The following is a 22,630-nucleotide window of genomic DNA, read 5'->3' as shown; positions in this document are numbered from 1 at the left end:
TGATTTAATTAAAATTAAGTGAATGTCTTTAGTTTTATATACACACACAGGATTTTGATTCAAATCTCACCTCTAATGATATATATATATACATACATACATATATATATATCTATATATATATATATATATATATATATATATATATATATATATATATATGACCTTTGGCAAGTCATCTAACTTCCTGGACAATCATCTAACCTCAGTTTCCTACTCTATAAAGTAAAGAGGTTGAACTATCTGACATCTTTGGTTTCTTCTATACTAGATCTATGATTCTATGATCCAAAGTAAAATCAGTGAAACAACCAAGCCTTTAATTTTCACTAAATAGTCCAAAACTAATAAAAAGAGTTTTTATTAATAACTCTTCATATATGTTTGTATACATATATGATACTTGAAAATTCACAAAGTCCATTCTTCACAATAACTATAAGACAGGTAGTTCAAGACTATGCTCCATTTCATAGTTGAGATAATAATTTTATTATATCCTCTCATATACAATTTCTTTTTATATTGTCTTTTACTTCCTGAAGGTCAAATTTTAAATCAAAACATTTTTAAAAGAAAAAAGCTCATAAATTCACAAAGAATTTAATATTTTGCTTATCTCAACTGGTAACTTACAGAAGAAAGTCAGTAAGACAGAAAGATAAGTTTCTGTCAGTTGTATCCTGAAAAACCTCCTTTCTCAGAAATACTGAATCACTTAATATCTAGCTAATCCTACTGTTATAAGAGGAGCATTCTTAGCTAATTATTGTAATGTACTTGTAATATAAAAAATGTGACATAGGTACAGCTAGGTGGCGCAGTGGGTACAGCACTAGCCCTGGAGTCAGGAGGACCTGAGTTCAAATCCAATTTCAGACTTAATTGCCTAGCTGAATGACCTTGGGCAAGTCACTTTAACCCCATTGCCCTGAATAAATAAAAAAATTTTTAAACTATATAAAGTAAAATGATGCATAATAGGATTACAAGCATAGCACAAATCTGTCAAAACTTTCAAAATCAGACTTACTTTATGATTTATTTACTTGATTAGGTATAACACTATTACTACAGTCAAATTTTGAAGGTCTGTTTTTGTTTGGGGTTTTTTTTTTTGTGAAAATTTACCCAGGGTCACCTAGGTCACACTAGGGTCACCTAGTTGGTTGCATTTGAACTAACGTCCTACTGACTACAGAGCTGGTGTTCTATCTACTGCACCACCTAGTCGTCCCAAAGTTTGAAGGTTTTCTAACAAAAAATTCAACATCATTAATTCAAAGACAAGGGACAAATAATACTAAGGAGGGAATAAGAACCCCCAAAATTAAAGAGTTCAAGAGAGATTAGGAAAAAATTATATATTTACATAAAGTGGAAAGGTCAAGGTAGAATAGGAGAAAGGGGGAAAAGAAAAAGTTTAATAGGTTCTAAGCTATATATCAGTGGAGAAGAATCAATCTTGTCAGAAGACTATTAATTGGAATTCAGAACAAATTAATTATTACATAATATTTCTGACATTTGAAATATACATTTTCCTAATTAACCATTTCTTAAAATTTCGAGTTCTCTTATCTTTATAACTCATTAGAGTACCACTGTCCCATAATTTGCTTGCTCTGCTCCCAAACAATTTTTCCTGAAAAAAAATCAAAAAACTATGACTGGGATCACTACAAATTCATAATTCATGTTAAATATCTCAGTCAAATCCTCAGTGCAACTTGGTAATATTTCTAATCAACTCCTGTTAAATCCTTACCACAGGCTCACAGCAATTATTCCTAACTTAATTCTCCTCACTATAAACAGATTACATATACTACTTTCCAGAGAAAATCAAGTTCATTCTATGTCCACTCCCTTAAAATTTCCCTCTTCTGCATTTCAAAGTCTATCTTTACCCTTCCTTCTTCTTTCTTCCACTCTTATCCTTGATAAGGTTAATGCTCAGTCCCTTCTCAAAGACACAAGACCTTTAATTAACCCCTTATTCTAGTACCTTCAATAACTTCCTTCTCAGTAGCTTTTTCCTTTCTCTACCCACATATATGCTCAAATTTCCCCTGGGTTTCCTACTACCCTCCAAGAAATACATTTCAATCCTGTAACTACCTCTCTTTTCTTTATTATACAACATCAATTACTTGAAGAGTCTCTTTCATGAGACTTAAATACACTAAAGTAACATAGTAAGTTGGTAAGTTGGTAAGATTCTGAATAGAGGCTGAAATGTGAAAATTTTTTAAATTATTTTTAGAATTGGACTAGCCCAATTTACTAAATGAATTACTAAATATGTTTTATTATAATTATTCTTTCATGGATTGTATATACATCCCTTTATAGCAAAAAAAACTGACTATGGAAAGGACATATCTAGACAAAAGCATTAAGAACTGCACATTAGGAGCGTCTAGGTGGCACAGGGAATAGAGGCACCGGCCCTGGAGTCAGGAGTACCTAAGTTCAAATCTGGCCTCAGACACTTAATTACCTAGTTATGTGGCTTGGGCAAACCACTTAACCCCATTGCCTTGCAAAAACCTAAAAAAAAAACAACTATGTATTACTTCTTATTTTACACAATAATACAAAAGTAAATATAACTGAACAGAAAATTTCAAAGTAAATAATTGTCTTAAAACTTGACTTTTACTGGTCATTTTGCCAAGGACTTTTTGCCAAACAGTTTGTTTGTAAGTGATTAATATAATAGTGCTCTATTTTTTGAAACAAAAAAATCTTAATTTTTTAAAAGGTTTATTATGTCACAAGTAGAATTATTTACAGAGTAGCTAGCTACCCTAAAATTGGTGACATTATTTACAAAATGTGTTGCTACTTCTCTGACTACTAAAGCATGACAACATTTCAAAAGATTGTTAGTTATGAGGTTAAACAGTTTCAGCTTCCCAAAACAGAGTTAAATGAAAGCATAATATTTTTAAAGCTTATTTATAAATCAAAATTAATTCAGTCTACCCTACTGTCTTTTTTGGCATCTTGCCTTTAAAGTAAGCTTAATTGCCAACATGGCTGTGAATGATTTCCTATTAAGCTCTTCCTTTTAATTCCATTGAGCCTATAAAAATTCAGCATATGGTTTATAGTTACTATGTTTATTTAGTCCAGTGAATTGTAAAATATTTTCCTTTTCAGAAATGAGCATTGAGCCTGTGTTACATATTTTAAAATAAAGTAAATGCTTATAAATAATAAATTCTCATTCCTTTTAACTTAATTACATAGGCATTATTCAAGAATTAAGATTCAACTCAGCTTCAACTTGGTCTAAACTCAAAATAACTGCCATCCCAGAATGGTGATGTTTCAGCTGCCAAGAACTTTTCACAAATTGAGAATCCATTCTTCCTCATTTTAAGCTTGTTCCTTTTTCATTTTATTTTGAACAGCTCCTGTTCTTAATTCCTAAGTATTCAAAAGATAAAGGTGAAAGGGAAATAACACTTTGGAGTTTTGAACCTGGAATCATAGGGCTTGAGTTCAAACTCACACTCTGCTCCTTACCACCTGTTTTGTCTTCGGGACAATAATTAATCTCTGTGGGCTTCAGTTTCCTCATCAGTAAAATGGGGAGATTAGAGTTTATCTAAAATCTACATAGTTCCAAGATTTCATCTAGATATAGGTTAGTTTGTTTCTTTGCTTATTTAAGACTAAATGAACTTCCATTGTTTTTCAATTCGATTTCAGAAACATTTGGTTAAGCATATCCTATGAGTAGGTAACACTGAGGCACATAAAAAAGACCTGGCTCCCTATTAAAAATATAGTTTACTGTCAAATAACTATTGATTTCCAAAACTTTAGATTTATTTCATAAGAATTTTTAGCCCTTTGTCTACATGTATGAATATTAAATTATTTTAAAACAAAAATTTAATGTAGATGTCATAATAAAAGTCACCCTCAAATTCAGTCATTTTTCAGTCATAACTATCTATGATCCCAATTGAAGTTTTCTTGGCAAAGATACTAAAGTGTTTTCCCATTTCTTCTCCAGATCACTTTACAGAGGAGGGACTGAGACAAGTGTTAACTGATGTGCCTAAGATCAGTCACTGAAACCATATTTGAACTCCAAAAAATGAGTTTTTCTGACTCTAGCAGTGCACTGTACCACCTAATGGCTCTGACTCTCAAATACTGGATTATAAAATGAATTTCATTAATGAATGTTACTTTTATATTGACTTCTTGGTCATATTTCAAAATGTTTTAATATTTTTAAAATATTCAGTTCAACATTGTTAATAATTTAGTTATTTTAAGAAATTCCTAGTAATTTTACAGCATAAAATTCAAAAGAAGGCAAAAAAATAAAAAGATTTAAAAATTAAAATACAGTACAGTATCAAAAACTCTGGCAGAATTCATATGAAGAAGTGGAGTGATGATTAGGAGTCTAACATAACTGTGATTACCCAGAATCATAAAGATTTGAGACAAGATTTGAAGTCTTCTTGACTCAGCTAAGTGCTTCATCTTTTGCAGGACTTAGAAGAGCTAGATAAACCAGACTCCAAAGCTTGAACAATTTGACCTGGTCTTATCCGCTTATCTTGCAAATAAGATAATTAATAAATTTATATTCACAATATGCTTCATGCAAATCCTATGAGTGATAGGCCATTTGGAAACAAAATAAATCCTTATGATGGCCATTTCAAAATATGATTCTATAAAGTACTCTTAATCTTTCTAGGAGATCTGAATATTGTATTATTTGAATATTATCTAATATCTAATAATATTCAATGGCATTATCCAATGTTTAAATATTTTTAACAGTCTACAGTTCTTTATAACAACTACCAAACTTAGTATTTCTTATCTAAAGACATTTTTAGATATCCATAATAATGACCAAGATTATGAACAGTGTAGGAAGTATTTTAAGAAAAATAAAGGAAATCAGTCAGCTTTGCTGCCAAATGGGTTTTAAGTAATTTCCAAACTATTCTGTTAATAACATTCATTATCCATGCATATTAGATATCCCTTTTCTTTACAGGAAGATAAAACTTTCAATATAACCCTATCATAGAAAAATTATTTATTATTTATTATTGTAGTCATTCATTATAATTTTAAAACAAATAAAAGAATGTAGAAAATAAAGAATAATTTGCCATTTCAAGACTTCTCAAGAAATTTTTATTTCTCCTAAATTAATCCAAAGATTAATATGTGCCAAGAATCTGGAAATATTACTGTTCAAGTTATCTTTATAGTTTAAATTTTCCTAAAAACTTTTTATTTCCCTTTGGGAAAAGGACGAGGTGCTAAGGTTAAAAAAAGGGAAGAAGTATGGCAAGAGAAGACACATCTTACTTGAAATACGTGAATTTTTCCAGACATTCTTTCTTGCTTATAAAATGATTTATAATAATATACTTGACAAAAGGAGATAAATGAGCAATATATTAAAAGTTCCAAGATGAACTTAGAATTATAAAATCTAAGACTATGAAACGAATACTCTGTCCCACAGTTATCTCAAACCCAGCATGTCCAAAACAAAACTCACTATCTTCTCCCCCCCCCAATATTCTTTCTTATTTTAAATTTCCCTGTAACTTATAGGAATTATCATGTCACATATCAGTCACACAAGCCCATATCCTTGCTTTATCTTCAACTCACTATTTTCCCAGAAATTGTAAATCTTGTTTTTTCTATTTTGACTCTTTATGTTCAGTCATTATCTTAGTCAATACCCTCATTACCTCTTGCAATGACCATTGCAAAAGCCTCCTATTTGTTTTCCCAGCTTCAAATTTCTCCATTCCAACCCATTCCCCACCAACAAATTCATTTTCTTATAGTGCAGATCCAACCCCTTCTCAAACGTTCTTATATTCTAAGTAATAGTTTACATATTACTTAAAGAACAAAATATAAACTCTTGTTTGATATTTAAAGCTCTCCACAGAAGAGGCCAAGCCAAGATGACTGATTAGTAGGATGCAATAAAACAAACTCCACTCCACAAACTTTTCCAAATATATCTAGAAAATGCACAAGGTTAAATACTGATAGAGAAATTCAGAAAAAAGTTAAATCATCTGTCCAGTCCAGCTTAACAAAGGAAAACAGATTAGAAGGTCTACAAATACTGTGAATCCCAGAGCCTGGGTCAGGGAGGAGCATCCCATGTACAGAACATTCTAGTGCCAACAGAGAGGGTTGGGCACCAGGACAAGAAGAGGCCAAGTTGTTATTTCAATTAGTCATGTCCAACCCTTAGAGATTCCATTTGGGGTTTTATTGGCAAAGATACAGGAATGGTTTGTTATTTCCTTCTCCAGCTCATTTTAGGGATGAGGAAACTAAGGGGGAAAAGGATGGAGTGACTTGCCCAGGGTGACATAGGAGCATGAAGTCAAATTTCAACTTTAGGTCATCCTGACTCCAGGCCCAGCACCCTATCCACTGCTCCACCTGGCTACCCCCTCACTACCTTTAACTTAGAGCCAAAAACAAATTACCAGAAAAACTAAGTATAACTCTACATGGGGAAAAAAGTGAGCCTTTTATAAAATAGAGGACTCACAAGCATTTCTGATGAAAAGACCTGATGTGTAAAGTAATAGTTTTTTATTTCAAACCACAAAAATGAATATTAACGCAAAAAGATAAACATAGGTAAACAATGATAACGTTATAAACAAAGATAAACTGTTTACATTCAGATAGAGATTATACATATGTCCCTTCTGAACTCTATTTTCATCAGGGTTCAAAGAAGGAGTTCAATTAGATAAGACCTGAGAAAGGCTCTGTTATGTTTTGATGATCTTGAGAAAAGAATGGTTAGAGAGGGGAAGAGTAATAAACTAGGAGGATGGAGGGAAATTGAAGAAGAATGAAAGAAAAGTTAGGGAAAATTAGCTCCATAATCATTCTATACCAAGAGGAGGGGTAGGTAAAGAGGAGCAACTGACATCTTAACCTCACTCATATGAATAGGTGAAAAAGACACAAACATACAGTAGGATACATAAATTCATTTCACTCAACAGTGAAAAGGAAGGAAAGGGGAGATAGAGGGAAGGAGAAATTAGATGAAGAACAGATTAAGGATGGAAGTAATTCTAAGAAAAATTTTCTTGAAGTCGCAAAAGATGGGAATCTGAAGAGATGTTCATGAAATTGTGGGATGAATAAATAAGTTATGGAATATAAACCTGAATACTATTGTGCTTATCTCATATTAGTATAAAATGACCAAGCAAGATTCCAGAGGACTGGGGCGGCTAGGTGGCACAGTGAATAGAGCACTGGCCCTGGAGTCAGGAGTACCTGAGTTCCAATGCAGCCTCAGACACTTAATAATTACCTAGCTGTGTGGCCTTGGGCAAGCCACTTAACCCCATTGCCTTGCAAAAAAAAAAAATTCCAGAGGACTAATGAGGAACCATGTTATCCAGGTGAAAGATACAGAATGAAGACTGAGACAAATATTTTTTGAACATGACCAATATGGAATTAAAATTGATTAGATTTGTTTTTATTGTGTTCTCACATGGGGAGGGGGGAGAAAGGAAATTTTGGATGATTAAAATTAGAGAGAGAGAGAGAGAGAGAGAGAGAGAGAGAGTAAGCAAAGATCTCCATAATCAGGTGTTTCCTTCCTAATCTTCTTACACCTTACTTCCTTCCACATACTCCATGGTCTAACTGTACTAGCCTACTTGTTGCTCATACAGGACTCTAATTCCTTTTTTCATTTCTTTGTTCTATTCCCTACACTTTTTTCTCCCCATTGCCCTTTGCCTCTTGCAATCCCTGATTTACTTTAAGAATCCTCCACAGCAGGGTGGCTAGGTGGCCCAGTGGATAGAGCACCAGCCTTGGAGTCAGGAGTACCTGGGTTCAAATCTGACCTCAGACACTTAATAATAATAATTACCTAGCTGTGTGGCCTTGGGCAAGTCACTTTAATCCCATTTGCCTTGAAAAACCTAAAAAAAAATCCTCCCCAGCTGCCAGTGCCTTCCCAACAAAGATCACCTGTATTTGTTTTGCATGTTTCTTATCTGCACCTAAATAAATGTATGGTTTTTTTTTCCCATTACAATGAAAGCTCCTAGGGCAGCTAGGTGGTACAGTGAATAGAGCACCACTCTGGAGTCAGGAGGACTTAAGTTCAAATCCAGACTTAGACACTTAATAATTACCTAGCTATGTGGTCTTGGGTACACATTGCCTTTCAAAAAAAAAAAAAGAATGAAAGCTCCTTACTATGCCCCAAAAATTATTAAATTGTGATTATCTTTTGACCTAGTGATAACACTGCTAGATCTATAGCTCTGAAGAGATTAAAGAAAGACGTAAATAATTCATACTTAAAAAGGAAGTGAGATCTTAACTATCTGAAGGGGGTGGGGAGAAAATATTTATGGAAAAGAAAGAAATAAAAATCAATGAAATAAGTAAAACACCCTCATTAGGGAAAGGGTAACAACCAGGAAGGAAAGGGTTCTACAGCAAGGGAGGAAAACTTATGGGAATGCACATTTTTTAAGCAAAAATAACTAGAAAGACAAAACATTGTCTTAAACAAAGAAGAGGAACAAAAAAAAAAGTATAATTCAGGGAAAAAAGAAATATAAAGAATACAAACAGAAGAAATATAAAACTAATTTGATTTTTAAAAAATCAGAAATTAAACAAAAATAACAAACAAAAAAATCACAACAAAGTCAAAAAAGAAAATAATTATCAGAAACTATGTACTCAACACAAAAATGAGAACACAAAAGACAAGACAGTATCTTCAAATTAGAAAAAATTCAAAATGATTGATAAATAAACAAACAAAAGATACAATCTCAGAAAAGGAAATAGACCAAGCAATAAAGGAACTACCAAAAGGGAAAAACTCCTGATCCTGGTGGATTTGTAAGCAAATTCTATCAAACTATTAAACAACAAATCATCAGACTACTGAGAAATTTGAAAAAGAAAGCACTCTACAAGATTCCTTTTTTGAGACAAATATTGTATTAATACTAAAAACAGGGCAGGATAAAGCAAAGAAAAATGATATACTAATGTCATGAACGAATATTAATTATAAAATATTAAGTAAAAATTAAATCCTGTAAAACAGAATACAAAATAATCCAAGAAAGAAATCATTCATAAGTTGAATTTATATCAAGTGTGTTTCAACATTAGGAATATAATCAGTATAATCAATTATATTTACAATAAAAATATATGATTATCTCAATAGATGCAGAAAACTACATTGAAAATCCACACCACTAACCTGTGCTAAAAAAAAAAACTCTAAAAAGAACAGATATACATGGATCTTTCTATATCATAAAAAAAATATCTACTTCAAATAAAAAGTAAATATATATTATGGGGCATACTAGAATTTTCCCTATAAATATAGGGGAAAAGTAAGAACTCCCAATTTTCTCATCACTGACATGGTTCTAGAAATGATAAGACAAGAGAAAGAAATTTAGAGTTTAAAGAATAATAAAACTAGTACTTCATGGAACACTATTGTTCTATTAGAAACCAGGAGGGATGGGAATTCAGAGAAGCCTAGGATTTGCATGAACTGATGCTGAGGGAGATGAGCAGAACCAGAAGAACACTATACAACATAACAGCAACATGGGGGTGATGATCATAGACTTGCTCATTTCATCAGTTCAACAATCAGGGACAATTTTAGGGTATCTGCAATGGAGAATACAATCTGTATTCAAATAAAGAATTGTGGAGTTTAAACAAAGACCAAAGACTATCACCTTTAATTTTTTTAAAAAAGTTATCTTATGTAATTTTGCTATCTGTTATATTTTATTTTTTCCTTAAGGATATGATTTCTCTCTCAAAACATTCAATATTGATCAATCTATAGCATGGAAACAATGCAAAGACTATTAGACTGCCTTCTGTGGGGGATGGGAAGAGAAGTGAGATTGGAGGAAAATGTAAAGTTCAAAAAAAATTTTTAAAAGAATATAAAGCTATCCCTATTTGCTGCTAATGTGAGTATCCTTAAGAAATTCTAGCTAGTCAGCAATTAAGATAATAGCTTCAGCAAAGATGAAGGCGACAAAACCTTCAAAAATCTACAGCATTTCAGTATATAGTAATAATAAAATGCAAGTAGCAAGTAACAGAAAAAGCAAAATAACTAGAAAATACATTAAATATCTGGGAATCAATCTACCAAAGTATACTAAATACTGAGACTATTCAGTGACAATGTGTTTCTCAAAGAAATAACAAACAACTTCAATAGATGAAGGAACATTAATTGTTCATAGCTGGGCAGAGCTACAATACAAAGGACAATACTATCAAAATAATTTATAATTTTAAGGCTATATAAAACAAAGGGGAAACTTGAAAAAACTTGACAAAATTGTAGCAAAATTCACAAAGAAACAAAAATCTATACTATTAAAGGAAAAACCAAAAAAAAGGCAAAAATTGAAAGATTAACACTTTCAGACCTTTATATTACAAAACAGCAGTCATCAAAACCATTTGATATTGGTTACAAAACAGAGATAAATAGAATAGATTAGACAGAGATGAATCAGAAAAAAAATGGAACTCAGAGACCCTGTATTCAATTACATAGAAAACATAAATTATTTAGGAAATAATTCCTTATTTGATAAGAACTACTGAGAAAACTGGAAATCAGTTGTAGAAATTTGATGTAGATCAACTGATATTTTACATTATATCCCACAATAAATTCAAAATGAATATGATTTTAATATTAAAGATCATGTCATAGGAAAAATTAGTAAAGATACAAATCACAACTATGGATAAAAGATATATTCTATTGTATATCTCAGACAAAACTAATAGCACTACTACTTACCTCATCAGATTGTAAGAAAAGTGCTAAGTAGTAAAAAATATTAAACTCATTTAACAAATAAGGAAACTAAAGGTAGGAGCAACTAAAAGTCAGTTCTGGGGTCAGGAGGTTGTGAATTCAAGCCCTCCTTCAGCTACTTGACACTTATTAGATGTGTGATCTTGGACAAGTCACTTAACTTCAAATACCTTAACACCCCTCCCAAATAAGTAGTAAGCAGCAAAGTGAGAGTGAATTAGGTCTTTTGATCCCAATTCCAGTATACTTTCCATGGAAAACTTCTTCTGTTCTTTTTACCTATTATACTAAGTTTTAAACCACTTCAAACTCTGAGAACCCCTTAATTTCCTTCAAACCTCAGTTCAAGTATACATGAGACTTTTCCTGAATAGCCAGTTGCTAGTAATGTCTCACTCAAAATCATCTTATATCAATTTTTTACTTACCACTGAATGTATGTGTTGTCCCCTCAATAGAATGCAAACTACTTGGGGGGCAAGGACTGTCTCTCTTCTATCTTAGTAAGCTGAGAACCACATGCAGTATCTGACAAAAAGAAGAAAATAAATGGATTGACTCTTTTATCAATTCATTTTATGTTAATCATTTTTTACAATGTTAAAACATGTTGTATACATTACAGTGTTATCTAAATAAAAGTTTATGTATAATAGGTCATATTAATAGAAGTGAACCTTACAGGAGGAGAAAGGAGGTAATAATCTTTGGTAGGGTCAACAAACTTTTAATTTCTACAATATTTTTCTCCTTTTTATTTATATATTTATTTTTTGCAAGGCAATTGGGTTAAATGACTTGCCCAAGGTCACACAGCTAGGTAATTATTAAGTGTCTGAGGGAGCATTTGAACTCAGGTCCTCCTGACTCCAAGGCCAGTACTCTATACACTGCACTACCTAGCAATCCTTCTCCTCTTTTTATATTTAATTTTTTAATTAATGAAATCAATCCAACCCTCCACCTTCCACTATTCTCAACTCCCCAAAAGGGAGAAATTTTTGATACAAATATGCTGAGCCAAAGAAAACAGATTTCTATAATGATTGTGTCCAAAAAATATATCTAAATCTGCACTCTGAGCCATTTATCTCTCTGTAAAAAGTTGAGTAGCATGTTATTAAGTATATAAGGATCTGGTTTGATCACTTGTACAAAAATATTCATAGCAACCCTGTTTGTGGTGGTAAAGAATTGGAAATCAAGTAAATTCCCTTCAATTGGGGAATGGCTTAACAAACTGTGGTATATTTATGTCATGGAACACTCTTGTTCTATTAGAAACCAGGAGGGATGGGAATTCAGGGAAGCCTGGAAGGATTTGCATGAACTGATGGTGAGTGAGATGAGCAGAACCAGAAAGACACTGTACACCCTAACAGCAATATGAGGGTGATGATCAACCTTGATGGACTTGCTCATTCCATCAGTGCAACAATCAGGGAAAATTTGGGGCTGTCTGCAATGGAGAATATCATCTGTATCCAGATAAAGACCAATGGAGTTTGAACAAAGTTCAAGGACTATTCCATTTAATTTAGAAAAAAAACATATCTTATTGTCTGATCTTGTTATCTCTTATACTTTATGTTTCTTCCTTAAGGAAATGATTTCTCTCTTATCACATTCAATTTGAATCAATATATACCATGGAAACAATGTAAAGACTGGCAAATTGCCTTCTGTTGGGGGGGGAGGGAAGTAAGATTAGAGGGGAAAATTGAAAAAACTCAAAATAAATAAAATCTTTAAGTACAAAAAAAATAAGGATCTGGTTTGGGGACAGATAAGGCAGTGAACAGAGCCCTGGAATCAGGAGGACCTGAGTTCAAATTTAGTCTCAGATTTAATACTAGCTGTGTGACCTTGAGCAAGTCACTAAACCCCATTGCCCCACTAAAAAAGAATATAAGAATATGGCTTTGCGTCTTAGAATATTACAATCAGGTACTATCCTTCTTTTCCCCAAGGCATACAAATGAATTGAATTTACTTGCTACAAAAGGCTACTATCCCCTTAGGATCTTTGTAGTTTGGAAGTTTATTTCTACTCCCATATGGACTCTGAGATAGCTTTTCACATATATTGAATCTTATGAAAACATTCTAAGGTACCACATCTTCCCTCTGTGGGTTGCATTCATCTGAAGACCTTGTTCCCATTTAAATGAAAAATATTATCAATTAAGTTATGAATTATCAATGCCTTGAACATATATTTTTTTTGCCATTATTTACCAGACTTTGCTAAATACTTTCAGTGAAAAATTGAGTAAACATGTAAGATAGAAATCTGAGTTCCTAGATAAAAGTGAATAAAGGTAGTAATTAAACAAGGCAGAGCTACCTCAATCTAATTAAGCTAATTATCTAAATCCACCCTAGAAGAGACTGAACTGTTTAGAAAAAATATTCACCAGGATAACTGATATTTTAATGACTTCTATTCTGTCTGATGACCCACAATTATTCATTAAACTGAGGGATTTTGTCTTTGCTTGGAAATACTAAGAATTTTAACTTGAAACAAACCTAAACAAGGATATCTTCTTCTACATATTCAACACCCAACATTTGATTAAGTCTCTGTAGTGAGGGGAAGCTCATTATCTTCCAAGGCAGCCCATTTCATTTGTCTTTATATATAAAGTCTAAATTTGCCTCTTCTTTCCACTATTCTTAGTTCTGCCTTCTGAACCCACACACAGGACAAATCTAATCCTTAATGGAAAAGACTTTCAATTATTTGGACAGTCAGTCATAATGTATAAATCCACTTCACTCTCAGTCTTCTCTTTGCCAAATCAATTATAACCAAGACCTTTAACAAGTATAAATATGAGATAAGATTAAGGCCCTTAACCATCCTAATTGCCCTCCTCCAACATTCTCCAGTCTTACCTAAATATGTTATCCTGAAATGAACTCAATACCCCAGATGTGGTCAGCTGTGGTACCAGAACTGGTTGCACAGAAAAAAATTATTAATTTCCTAGTCTCAGACATTATCTTCCTGCAACCTAAGATTTCATTCACTTTCTTGGCTACCTTATTCACATAACTAGGTTCTTGAGCTATCAGTCTACTAAAACTCCCAAATTTTATTACTATCTAGCCATTCTCATCATATATTTCACTTGAAGTTGATTAATTAAATTAATCAAATTTTTTAGAGAAATTGTTGTTTCATTTCAGATGTTTGACTCTGTGACCCTATTCGAGATTTTCTTGGTAGAAATACTAGAATGGTTTGCCATTTCTTTCTCCAGTTCATTTTACAGATGAGGAAACTTAGGCAAAGAAAGTTAAGTGATTTGCCCACATCACAGCCAGTAAGCTTATATAAATATTACTATTAAATTTCATCTAATTGGAACCCAATGTTCCAGTCTGAAAATAATTTTGCTATCTTATTATATCATTTAGTGACTTTCCAATTTTAGGTTATCAGTGAACATGATCAACCTCAAGCCAATTCACTGGAAATAAAGTGAAAGGGAAACTAAGTGGCACAGTGGATAGAGCACTGGCCCTGGAGTCAGGAGTACCTGAGTTCAAATCCAGCCTCAGACACTTAATAATTGCCTAGTTGTGTGACCTTGGGCAAGTCACTTAACCCCATCCTTAAATAAATTTAAAAAAAAAGAAAAAAGGAAAAGGAAATGAGGAAGAAAAAAAGGAAAAAGCCAAGCACAGATTCACCAAGGCACTATACCAGATATTTCCTTCTAAAAACCATTAATGACCCCTCTTCAGAATTAGCCATTTAACTATTCAAATTCACTTCAATAGGCAGCTACTCCATAGAAGATAGAGTGACAGGCCTAAAATTGGAAAAAACCTGAGTTTATTCTGGACTCAGATACTTATTAGTAATTTGGCCCTGGGTACCTTTCTGAGACTTCAGCAAAAATTTTACAAAATCTAGAGAAATTATACCAACAGATTTTTCCTGAGATACTAGTTTAGTAACCTTTTCCTAAAATGAAAAAAAAAATAATCTAACAAGATGGGTCCTTGATGTCAGTTTTTTGTAACTATCACTTACTTGAAAAAATGTTTATTTACCATCCTTACCATTCTTAAATTTTGCTCTATTCCTACTCTTTTTTTTGAAAAATGAGACATCTGCCCTTTTTCAATCCTGGAATATCTATCTCTCTCCATGATTTATAAAGATCCTAGATATGCACTCAGCCAACATATCTATCAGTTCAATACCTGAGCAGTGAAGTATTTAGTTACCATCTTCTTCTTAACTTGGGGATAAACTCCCTGCTCAGGAAGAAACGAACTTTTGCCTAATCCTGAAAGAGGTAAAATTGCATGTAGATATTTTGATGTATACTATATATTTGGTTTTTTGAATCTTATGCATTGTTTTCCTACTTTAAAAATAAATACTCAAATTATATTACTGATGCTTTTTATCACTAAGAAAAATTTAAAAAAGAATCCAACAATTTGTACTTTCCTCATCTTTGTTCTGAAGTACAATTAGCAGAGAAAATTTTGCAGAATACAAAGATTTTTCCTATCAATTATACGCTTTGTATCCACTTACAAAAATGTCTTAGAGTAGGCACATAATTCTCACTGTAGTTAATTAAAAACATGAAGCCGTGAAAATATTTTTTTCTTAATAACAAAGTATTATATCCATATGTTCTGAGTTACAAATATCTGGTATAAGAAAATGTTCCCAAGATGCTCTACAATCCTTCAGGCAGCAACCAAACTGTTCTGAACCAGTAGTGCCCTCTAATGCCCTTGAGGAATTGCAAGGATGGAGTACATACAGATGGACAGTAAGGCAAATGGGTCGTTTGTCAACTCCAATCCCATCTCTTCTCCCTCTGATCTACCTGCCTTAATCACTGAGATACCTGAGGGTCAGATCCTCCCAACAATTTTTCCCATTCTTTTTCTGGAAGTGATCTTGCTCTCTCTGCCTTATCTCTCTCTTACCTAACCTTAATGGCTGATTGGGCATTACTTCAGTAAGTAATCTGAGAAAGACCTAGCTTTAAGAAGTCAAGTGATACAGGGTTATCCCCAGTACTGCCGATCTACTTCTGATCAATGGACCTAGATGGCTCCAGAGAAGAATGTGAAACTGGTGGCTTTGCACAGCACCTCCTCACTTAGATCCAACTCACTTGCAGGTCATGGCATTACCTCCCTAAGGTAACAGTCTTCTTTAAGAATGAAGGACAAGGGGGCAGCTAGGTGGCATAGTGGATAAAGCACTGGCCCGGAGTCAGGAGTACCTGGGTTCAAATCCCGTCTCAGACACTTAGAAATTACCTAACTGTGTGGCCTTGGGCAAGCCACTTAACCCCATTTGCCTTGCAAAAACCTAAAAAAAAAAAAAGAATGAAGGACAATATTGTCTTTTATGTCTAAATCCAAGATCAAAATGGATAAAGGATTTAGACATAAAAGACAATATTATAAGCAAACTAGTAGATCAAGGAATAGTTTACCTATCAGATCTATAGTAAGGGAAGCAGTTTATGATGAAGGAAATGATGGAGAACATCATTACATACAAACTAGATAATTTTGATTACATTAAATTAAAAAGCTTTTGCACAGACAAAACCACTGTAACCAAGATCAAAAGAAATGTAGTAAATTGGGAAACAATTTTTACAACTAGTATTTTTGACAAAGGACTCATTTCTAAAATATATAAAGAACTGAGTAAAATTTATAAAAAAAAAAAAAAGGTATTCCCCAATTGGCAAATGGTCAAAGAATATGCAGAGGCAATTTCAGGTGAAGAAATCAAAGTGATCCATAGTAATATGAAAAATTGCTCTAAATAATTACTTATTATTAGAGAAATGCAAATTAAAGCATCTCTGGGGGTACCACCTCACACCTCTCAGACTGGCCAATATGACCAGAAAGGACAATGATCAATGTTGGAAGGGATGTGGGAGATCTGGGACACTAATACATTGTTGGTAAAGCTGTGTATTCATCCAACCTTTCTGGAGAACAATTTGGAATTACACCCAAGGGCAATAAAAATGTGTATACCCTTTGATCCAGCAATACCACTACTGGGTATATAACCTGAAGAGATCATGAAAAAGGGTAAAAACATCACTTGTACAAAAATATTCATAGCAGCTCTGTTTGTGGTGGCAAAGAGTTGGAAATTGAGTGAATGTCCATCATTTGGGGAATGGTTGAGGAAATTGTCATATATGTACATTATAGAAAACCAATTGGGATGGGAATTCAGAAAAGCCTAGAAGGATATGCATGAACTGATGCTGAATAAGATGAGCAGAATCAGAACAATATTGTACACCCTAACAGCAATATGGGGGTGATGATCAACTTTAATCGGCTTACTCAATCCATCAGTGCAACAGTCAGAGACAATTTGGGGATATCTGTGATGGAGAATACCATCTGTATCCAGAGAAAGAATTGTGGAGTTTGAATAAAGACCAAAGACTATTATCTTTAATTTAAAAAAAAGTTATCTTCTTATATAATTTTGCTATCTCTTGTAATTTTTTTTCCCTTAAGGATATGATTTCTCTCTTAACACATTCAGTTTAGATCAATGTATAGCATGGGGACAATGTAAAAACTATCAGACTCAGGGCGGCTAGGTGGCACAGTAGATAGAACACCAGCCCTGAAGTGAGGAGTACCTGAGTTCAAATCTGGCCTCAGACACTTAATAATTATCTAGCCTTGTGGTCTTGGGCAAGCCATTTAACCCCATTTGCCTTGCAAAAACCTAAAAAAAAACTATCAGACTGGCTTGGGATGGGGAAGAGATTGGGGAAAAAATTGTAAAATTCAAATATAAATTTTAAAAGCAAATGAAGGACAAACAACAACAATGTTCTAATCAGGCTAACACTGGAAGCAATATTCCAGGGGAGCAAAAGTGAAAGGAGAAAGGAGAGAGAGAGAGCAAGGACCCTCTCTCTCTCTCTCTCTCTCTCTCTCTCTCTCTCTCTCTCTCTCTCTCTCTCTCTCTATACATACATATATATATATATATATATATATATATATATAAAATAAAAGAGATAAAGTGGGTGGAACTCTGCATTCAAGGTTGGTCAGACTGCAGTATACTATTAATTTTGTTGAACTGTTTCTATTCTCTTTCCTTTTTTTATCTTTTTTTAAAAGAGCTAGCCCTATTGAAGATGAGGGAAGATATGGTGCAAAATAAAAATGACATAAAAACAAAATATATCAATAAAGTATTATTCAAAATAAAAATAGATTGGGGAAAATGCAGAATTTATCCATTATACCATTAAAAATAATGACTAATAAATAAAAGCATTTCTGTAAACACAAGTTAAGGCCTTTTTATTTGTCATATATAGCAAAAGCACTGACATCAATATTTTTCTTGTAATGTGCATTTCGTAGTTAACCAAGTTGACATGATAATATAATGAAGAGTATTAAAATCCTTGACTCAAGAAGTGTCTTATCTAATTTGCACATATATCTCTACCTTACAAAAAAAATCTGGCTACCTACAAGTTAAAATCTTTGTTTATAGTATTTATCAGTATTATGATGTTAGAAATGGAATAGTTAAAAATCATAATAATAAATGCAGGAACAAATACCACAATAAAACGGTACTGTAAAGTCCCTTGTAAAATATCTGAGGAAAAGGGGGGGGAGTGAGGAGATATAATATGAAAGGCGCATTTAACAAGGATTTCCCAACTGTGGAACTAGTAGTTCAATAAACACAACCCTGAAACCAATATAGCATTGCCCTTTTAGGCAGCTAAATTAGCTAAACTATCTTCAGTCTTGTCATTCAAAACTGCAATGTAGATTAAGTAGTTCATAGGATCTTAGAATTAACTACAATAAAATATAGTAACAAGGAGATGTTATAACCAATGAACAAAATAAATTAGATTCTATCCCTTGATCAGTTTTCAAAAAAGTCATCATGTCTATCACAAATCACTAACCTATGAATCACCATTTATTATTCTCTACTTAAATCATTGATAAATTCTAAAAGCCATTAGCAAAACATCTTTAAGGTAATGTAAAATTTTTAAGTTGATATTTTGGGGTCAAAACAAGACCTCAAAGTACAATACATCCCTTTTTTGGAGAACTCTGGAAACTCTACTTAGAAATTCTACTTCTATTTTACAGTAGACTAAAAGTCTAAAAGAAAAGGAAAAAAAACTTTCAAGAGAGTTTTAGTCAACATCAAGGTCAGTATTTGGTATTTTTTAAAAAGTAAAGACTAGAAAAACATTTTAGAAAAGGTATATATTGGAAATAAATTTGAAAATTCCAAGAGGGTTATTTGGGAGGAAGGTTAGAAATGACAAGGATTGAAGAAAACAGTATCATAAGTAATAAGAATATAAAATGAAAAGAAAAAAAGCACAAAATAATAAAGTAGTGATTTGGTTTAAAAATAAGGAAAAAAGCTGAAATTGAAATTGGAGAAAAAAATGTGAGCCAAAAAATAGACTTAAGAAGGTAATTTGACTACAAGATATAAATAAATTGTTTTATGAACATTTTAAATTTAATGAAGATGTGGTAGAATCAAAACATATTGATCAAATCTTGAAATAAATAAAATATGAAAAAAGTTTCATCAAATGGTAAGAAAAAAGTAAAATTAGATTCTATGGGTTACAGGGCAACATGTGTTCAGTTTGAATATAAAAGATACTAAGGTTCCTAAGTAATTTACACACATATATAACTCCCTTTAAATTCAAAAGAACTCTGAGAGGCAGATACAGTTATTATTTTGCAGACGAAAAATCTCAGGTTGAGAGAGATTAAATGCCCAAGGTAAGAAAAACCTTTATAAGAAGAAGGGGAGGGGTGGCTAGGTGGTGCAGTGGATAGAGCACTGGCCTTGGAGTCAGGAGTACCTGAGTTCAAATATGACCTCAGACACTTAATAATTGCCTAGCTGTGTGGCCCTTGGGCAAGCCACTTAACCTCATTGCCTTGCAAAAAAAAAAAAAAAAAAACAACTAAAAAAAAGAAGGGAAGAGAATTTAGGATACAAATTTAAGAAGACTTTGAACCTGTGGTTTCTTTAGTGTAGGGAACTCCCAAGTGAAGAAAATCTTTCTACCACTGAAGATTAGCACCTTTTCTAAGGATAGTCTTAGAGTTACTTAGGGCACAAAGAGTTAAGCGACTAAGAGTCACAAAGTCAGATAAAAAAGATTAAAATTCAAAATGATAATTCAACATTTTTTAAAATGAATTTAAACTTATGAATAAATTCCAACAATGCTCTTAACACATCAATTTTTTAAATATTTATTTATTTATGATAGCTCCATTGAATCAAGGAACCAGTGAAATATATGTCAACATTATCTCCATGATGAAATCGAAACTTTACAGGCTGCCTAATCTCACTTTAATATTTGGAATAAGGTTACTCAGAAGACTTAGCTTCATTCTGAACTCCAATACATCTCCTCATCTGTCCATGAGTTTTAGGTAACACCTCACTCCTTCCATCTCTTTAACTTTATCTTATCTTGAATAGAAAAAAGTTTCTCCAAGTGACACTGGAGGAAACACATTCAATCTTGAAAATCTGGAAAGCTAAGTTATCACCCAGTACAGATCAACATATCAACTGCATTTTGGAGATGGAGAAAGTATCCTTCTCATTATTTTGAAAGGGTCAAATTCTCAAACGATATCTTCTTTATCCAGCAGGTAAAATGAGCAGCTTCAAATGAAAAAAACAAAACAAAACAGCCACAACAAACAAATCCACCACAATCATCAGCTTAAAATAAAACTCAATCCTCCAAAATCCTTGCCAACTACAGCACATTCTACATAACATAAAAATTTCAAAGCCTTACATCTTGTTATTGTGAATTTACTATTGTTTTATTAACATCAAAGGAATTTCATCTATAAAAGAAAACCTTAATGAAAACAAGAGATTTCAAAAAAGGTAAAAATACAGAAACTTTATAACTCTTAAGTCATATGAAAATCAATTATGAGTTTTCAAATTAAAATAAAATAATATTTTAATTTAATTTTTCAGAAAATGTTTCCAATGACAATGTAGCTGCAGTTACTCCAACATCAAAACAGAAAATAAAAATATATAACCAAGTAATAATGGTCAATTAAGTCAAAATACCCTTTCAGATATCCATCTAAGTGCTAAGTATTGTTGGTTCCATCTCCACAACATCTTTTACATCCATAACTTCTCCTCTACTCATTACTCTAGCTCAGGCCTTCAATCACCTAAAGTGATTTTCCTAAGATCAAGGTCTAAACATGTCAGTTCCCTACTCATACTCCAAATGGCTCCCTATTGTCTTTAGGATCAAATATAAACCTCCACTGTTGGGTTTATAAAGCCCTTTACAAAATGGATTTCCAGTCTTATTAATTCCCTTTCCAAAACCTGCAGTCTTTTTGCTGTTCATAATACATAATGCTACATCTCCAGTTTTTGTACTTTTGCACTGACATTCTATGAATTAAATTGTACTTTCTCCTTGCCTATACCACTGACAATCCAATTTGCTTTAAAACTCAGTTCAAATACCAACTTTGTCATCATCTTTCTAAACTCAACTGCTAGTATGCTCTCCCCGAAAATTACCTTGTACAGATTTTATTATATATATATATACTTACATATGTGTAAATATTTTCTGAAAGAACTTAAGTTCCTTCAGAAAATGACTAGTGCATTTTTCTTTGAATTCCCAGTACTTTTGAGTTATTTAATAAATGTTTGTTATCTAATTCTGTGTAAAGTACAAATTAAAATTTTTCCTGATTATTTTAAAAGGAAATTTTTTCCTATAACTTCCAAGACAGATGGGGAATCACGGAAAAACAATAAATTCTCTATCTTTCTTTGAATTTGCTCTTGATTCACAAAAGAAACAGCTTTTTGGTTTTTTTGCTTTGTTTTTTAGGTTTTTTGCAAGGCAAATGGGGTTAACGTGTCTTGCCCAAGGCCACACAGCTAAGTAATTATTAAGCGTCTGAGACTGGATTTGAACCCAGGTACTCCTGACTCCAGGGCCAGTGCTTTATACACTGCACCACCTAGCCACCTCAAGAAACAGCTTTTTAATAGTTCATTTCAAGCACTTTCAGAAAGTTTCCTTTAAAAAACCATTATCGAAGGACAAATTAGATAGACATAAATTGTCAAAAAAGTTTTCTCTTTTTAAAATTAATTTCTAATTGTCATTTTTCTCCCAACTTTCTGCTTCCCCCAGACACATACATACACTTTAAAATAAAATAAAATCTTCATAGCAAGTATGGTCAAACAAAACAAATTATCATACTGGCCACATAGAAAAATGTATGTTTCATTCTGTACATTAATCCATCACCTATATCCTAAAAAATGGGTAGAGATTTCTTCATTATCAATTCTCTGGTTGATTACTATTGATCAAAGTTCTTAAATCTTTCACAAATTTTCATTTTTTAAATATTAAAATGTGTTGATATAACATAAATTACTTTGATTTGGCTCATTTCATATCAATCTAAACAAATCTTCCCAGATATTTCTGAAAACATTTCTTCACTTTTTATAATACAATAGTTCCATATATGATACACTGTAATTCAACCATTTCCCATTTGATTACCCCTTCCCTTATTTTCCAGTTCTTTTTTTTACTGCAAAATAAA

At 32.5% G+C, this 22,630-nt stretch overlaps 1 protein-coding gene across 4 annotated transcripts in view; it reads right to left on the bottom strand.

Moving 5' to 3' along the window:
* MYO6 (myosin VI) overlaps window positions 1-22,630 on the bottom strand; it is a 241,014-nt gene that overhangs the window by 171,272 nt on the left and 47,112 nt on the right. For all 4 annotated transcript variants that reach the window (XM_074237348.1, XM_074237349.1, XM_074237350.1 and 1 more), the window contains exon 2: window positions 11,353-11,452. The gene's annotated coding sequence lies outside the window, so the exon portion shown is untranslated. The remainder of the gene's footprint in view (window positions 1-11,352; window positions 11,453-22,630) is intronic.

Source organism: Macrotis lagotis, chromosome 5 (assembly GCF_037893015.1).
Source record: "Macrotis lagotis isolate mMagLag1 chromosome 5, bilby.v1.9.chrom.fasta, whole genome shotgun sequence".
NCBI lineage: Eukaryota > Metazoa > Chordata > Mammalia > Peramelemorphia > Peramelidae > Macrotis > Macrotis lagotis.
Note: the sequence above shows the minus strand (reverse complement) of the source record. Positions and strands in the feature narration are given on the sequence as shown.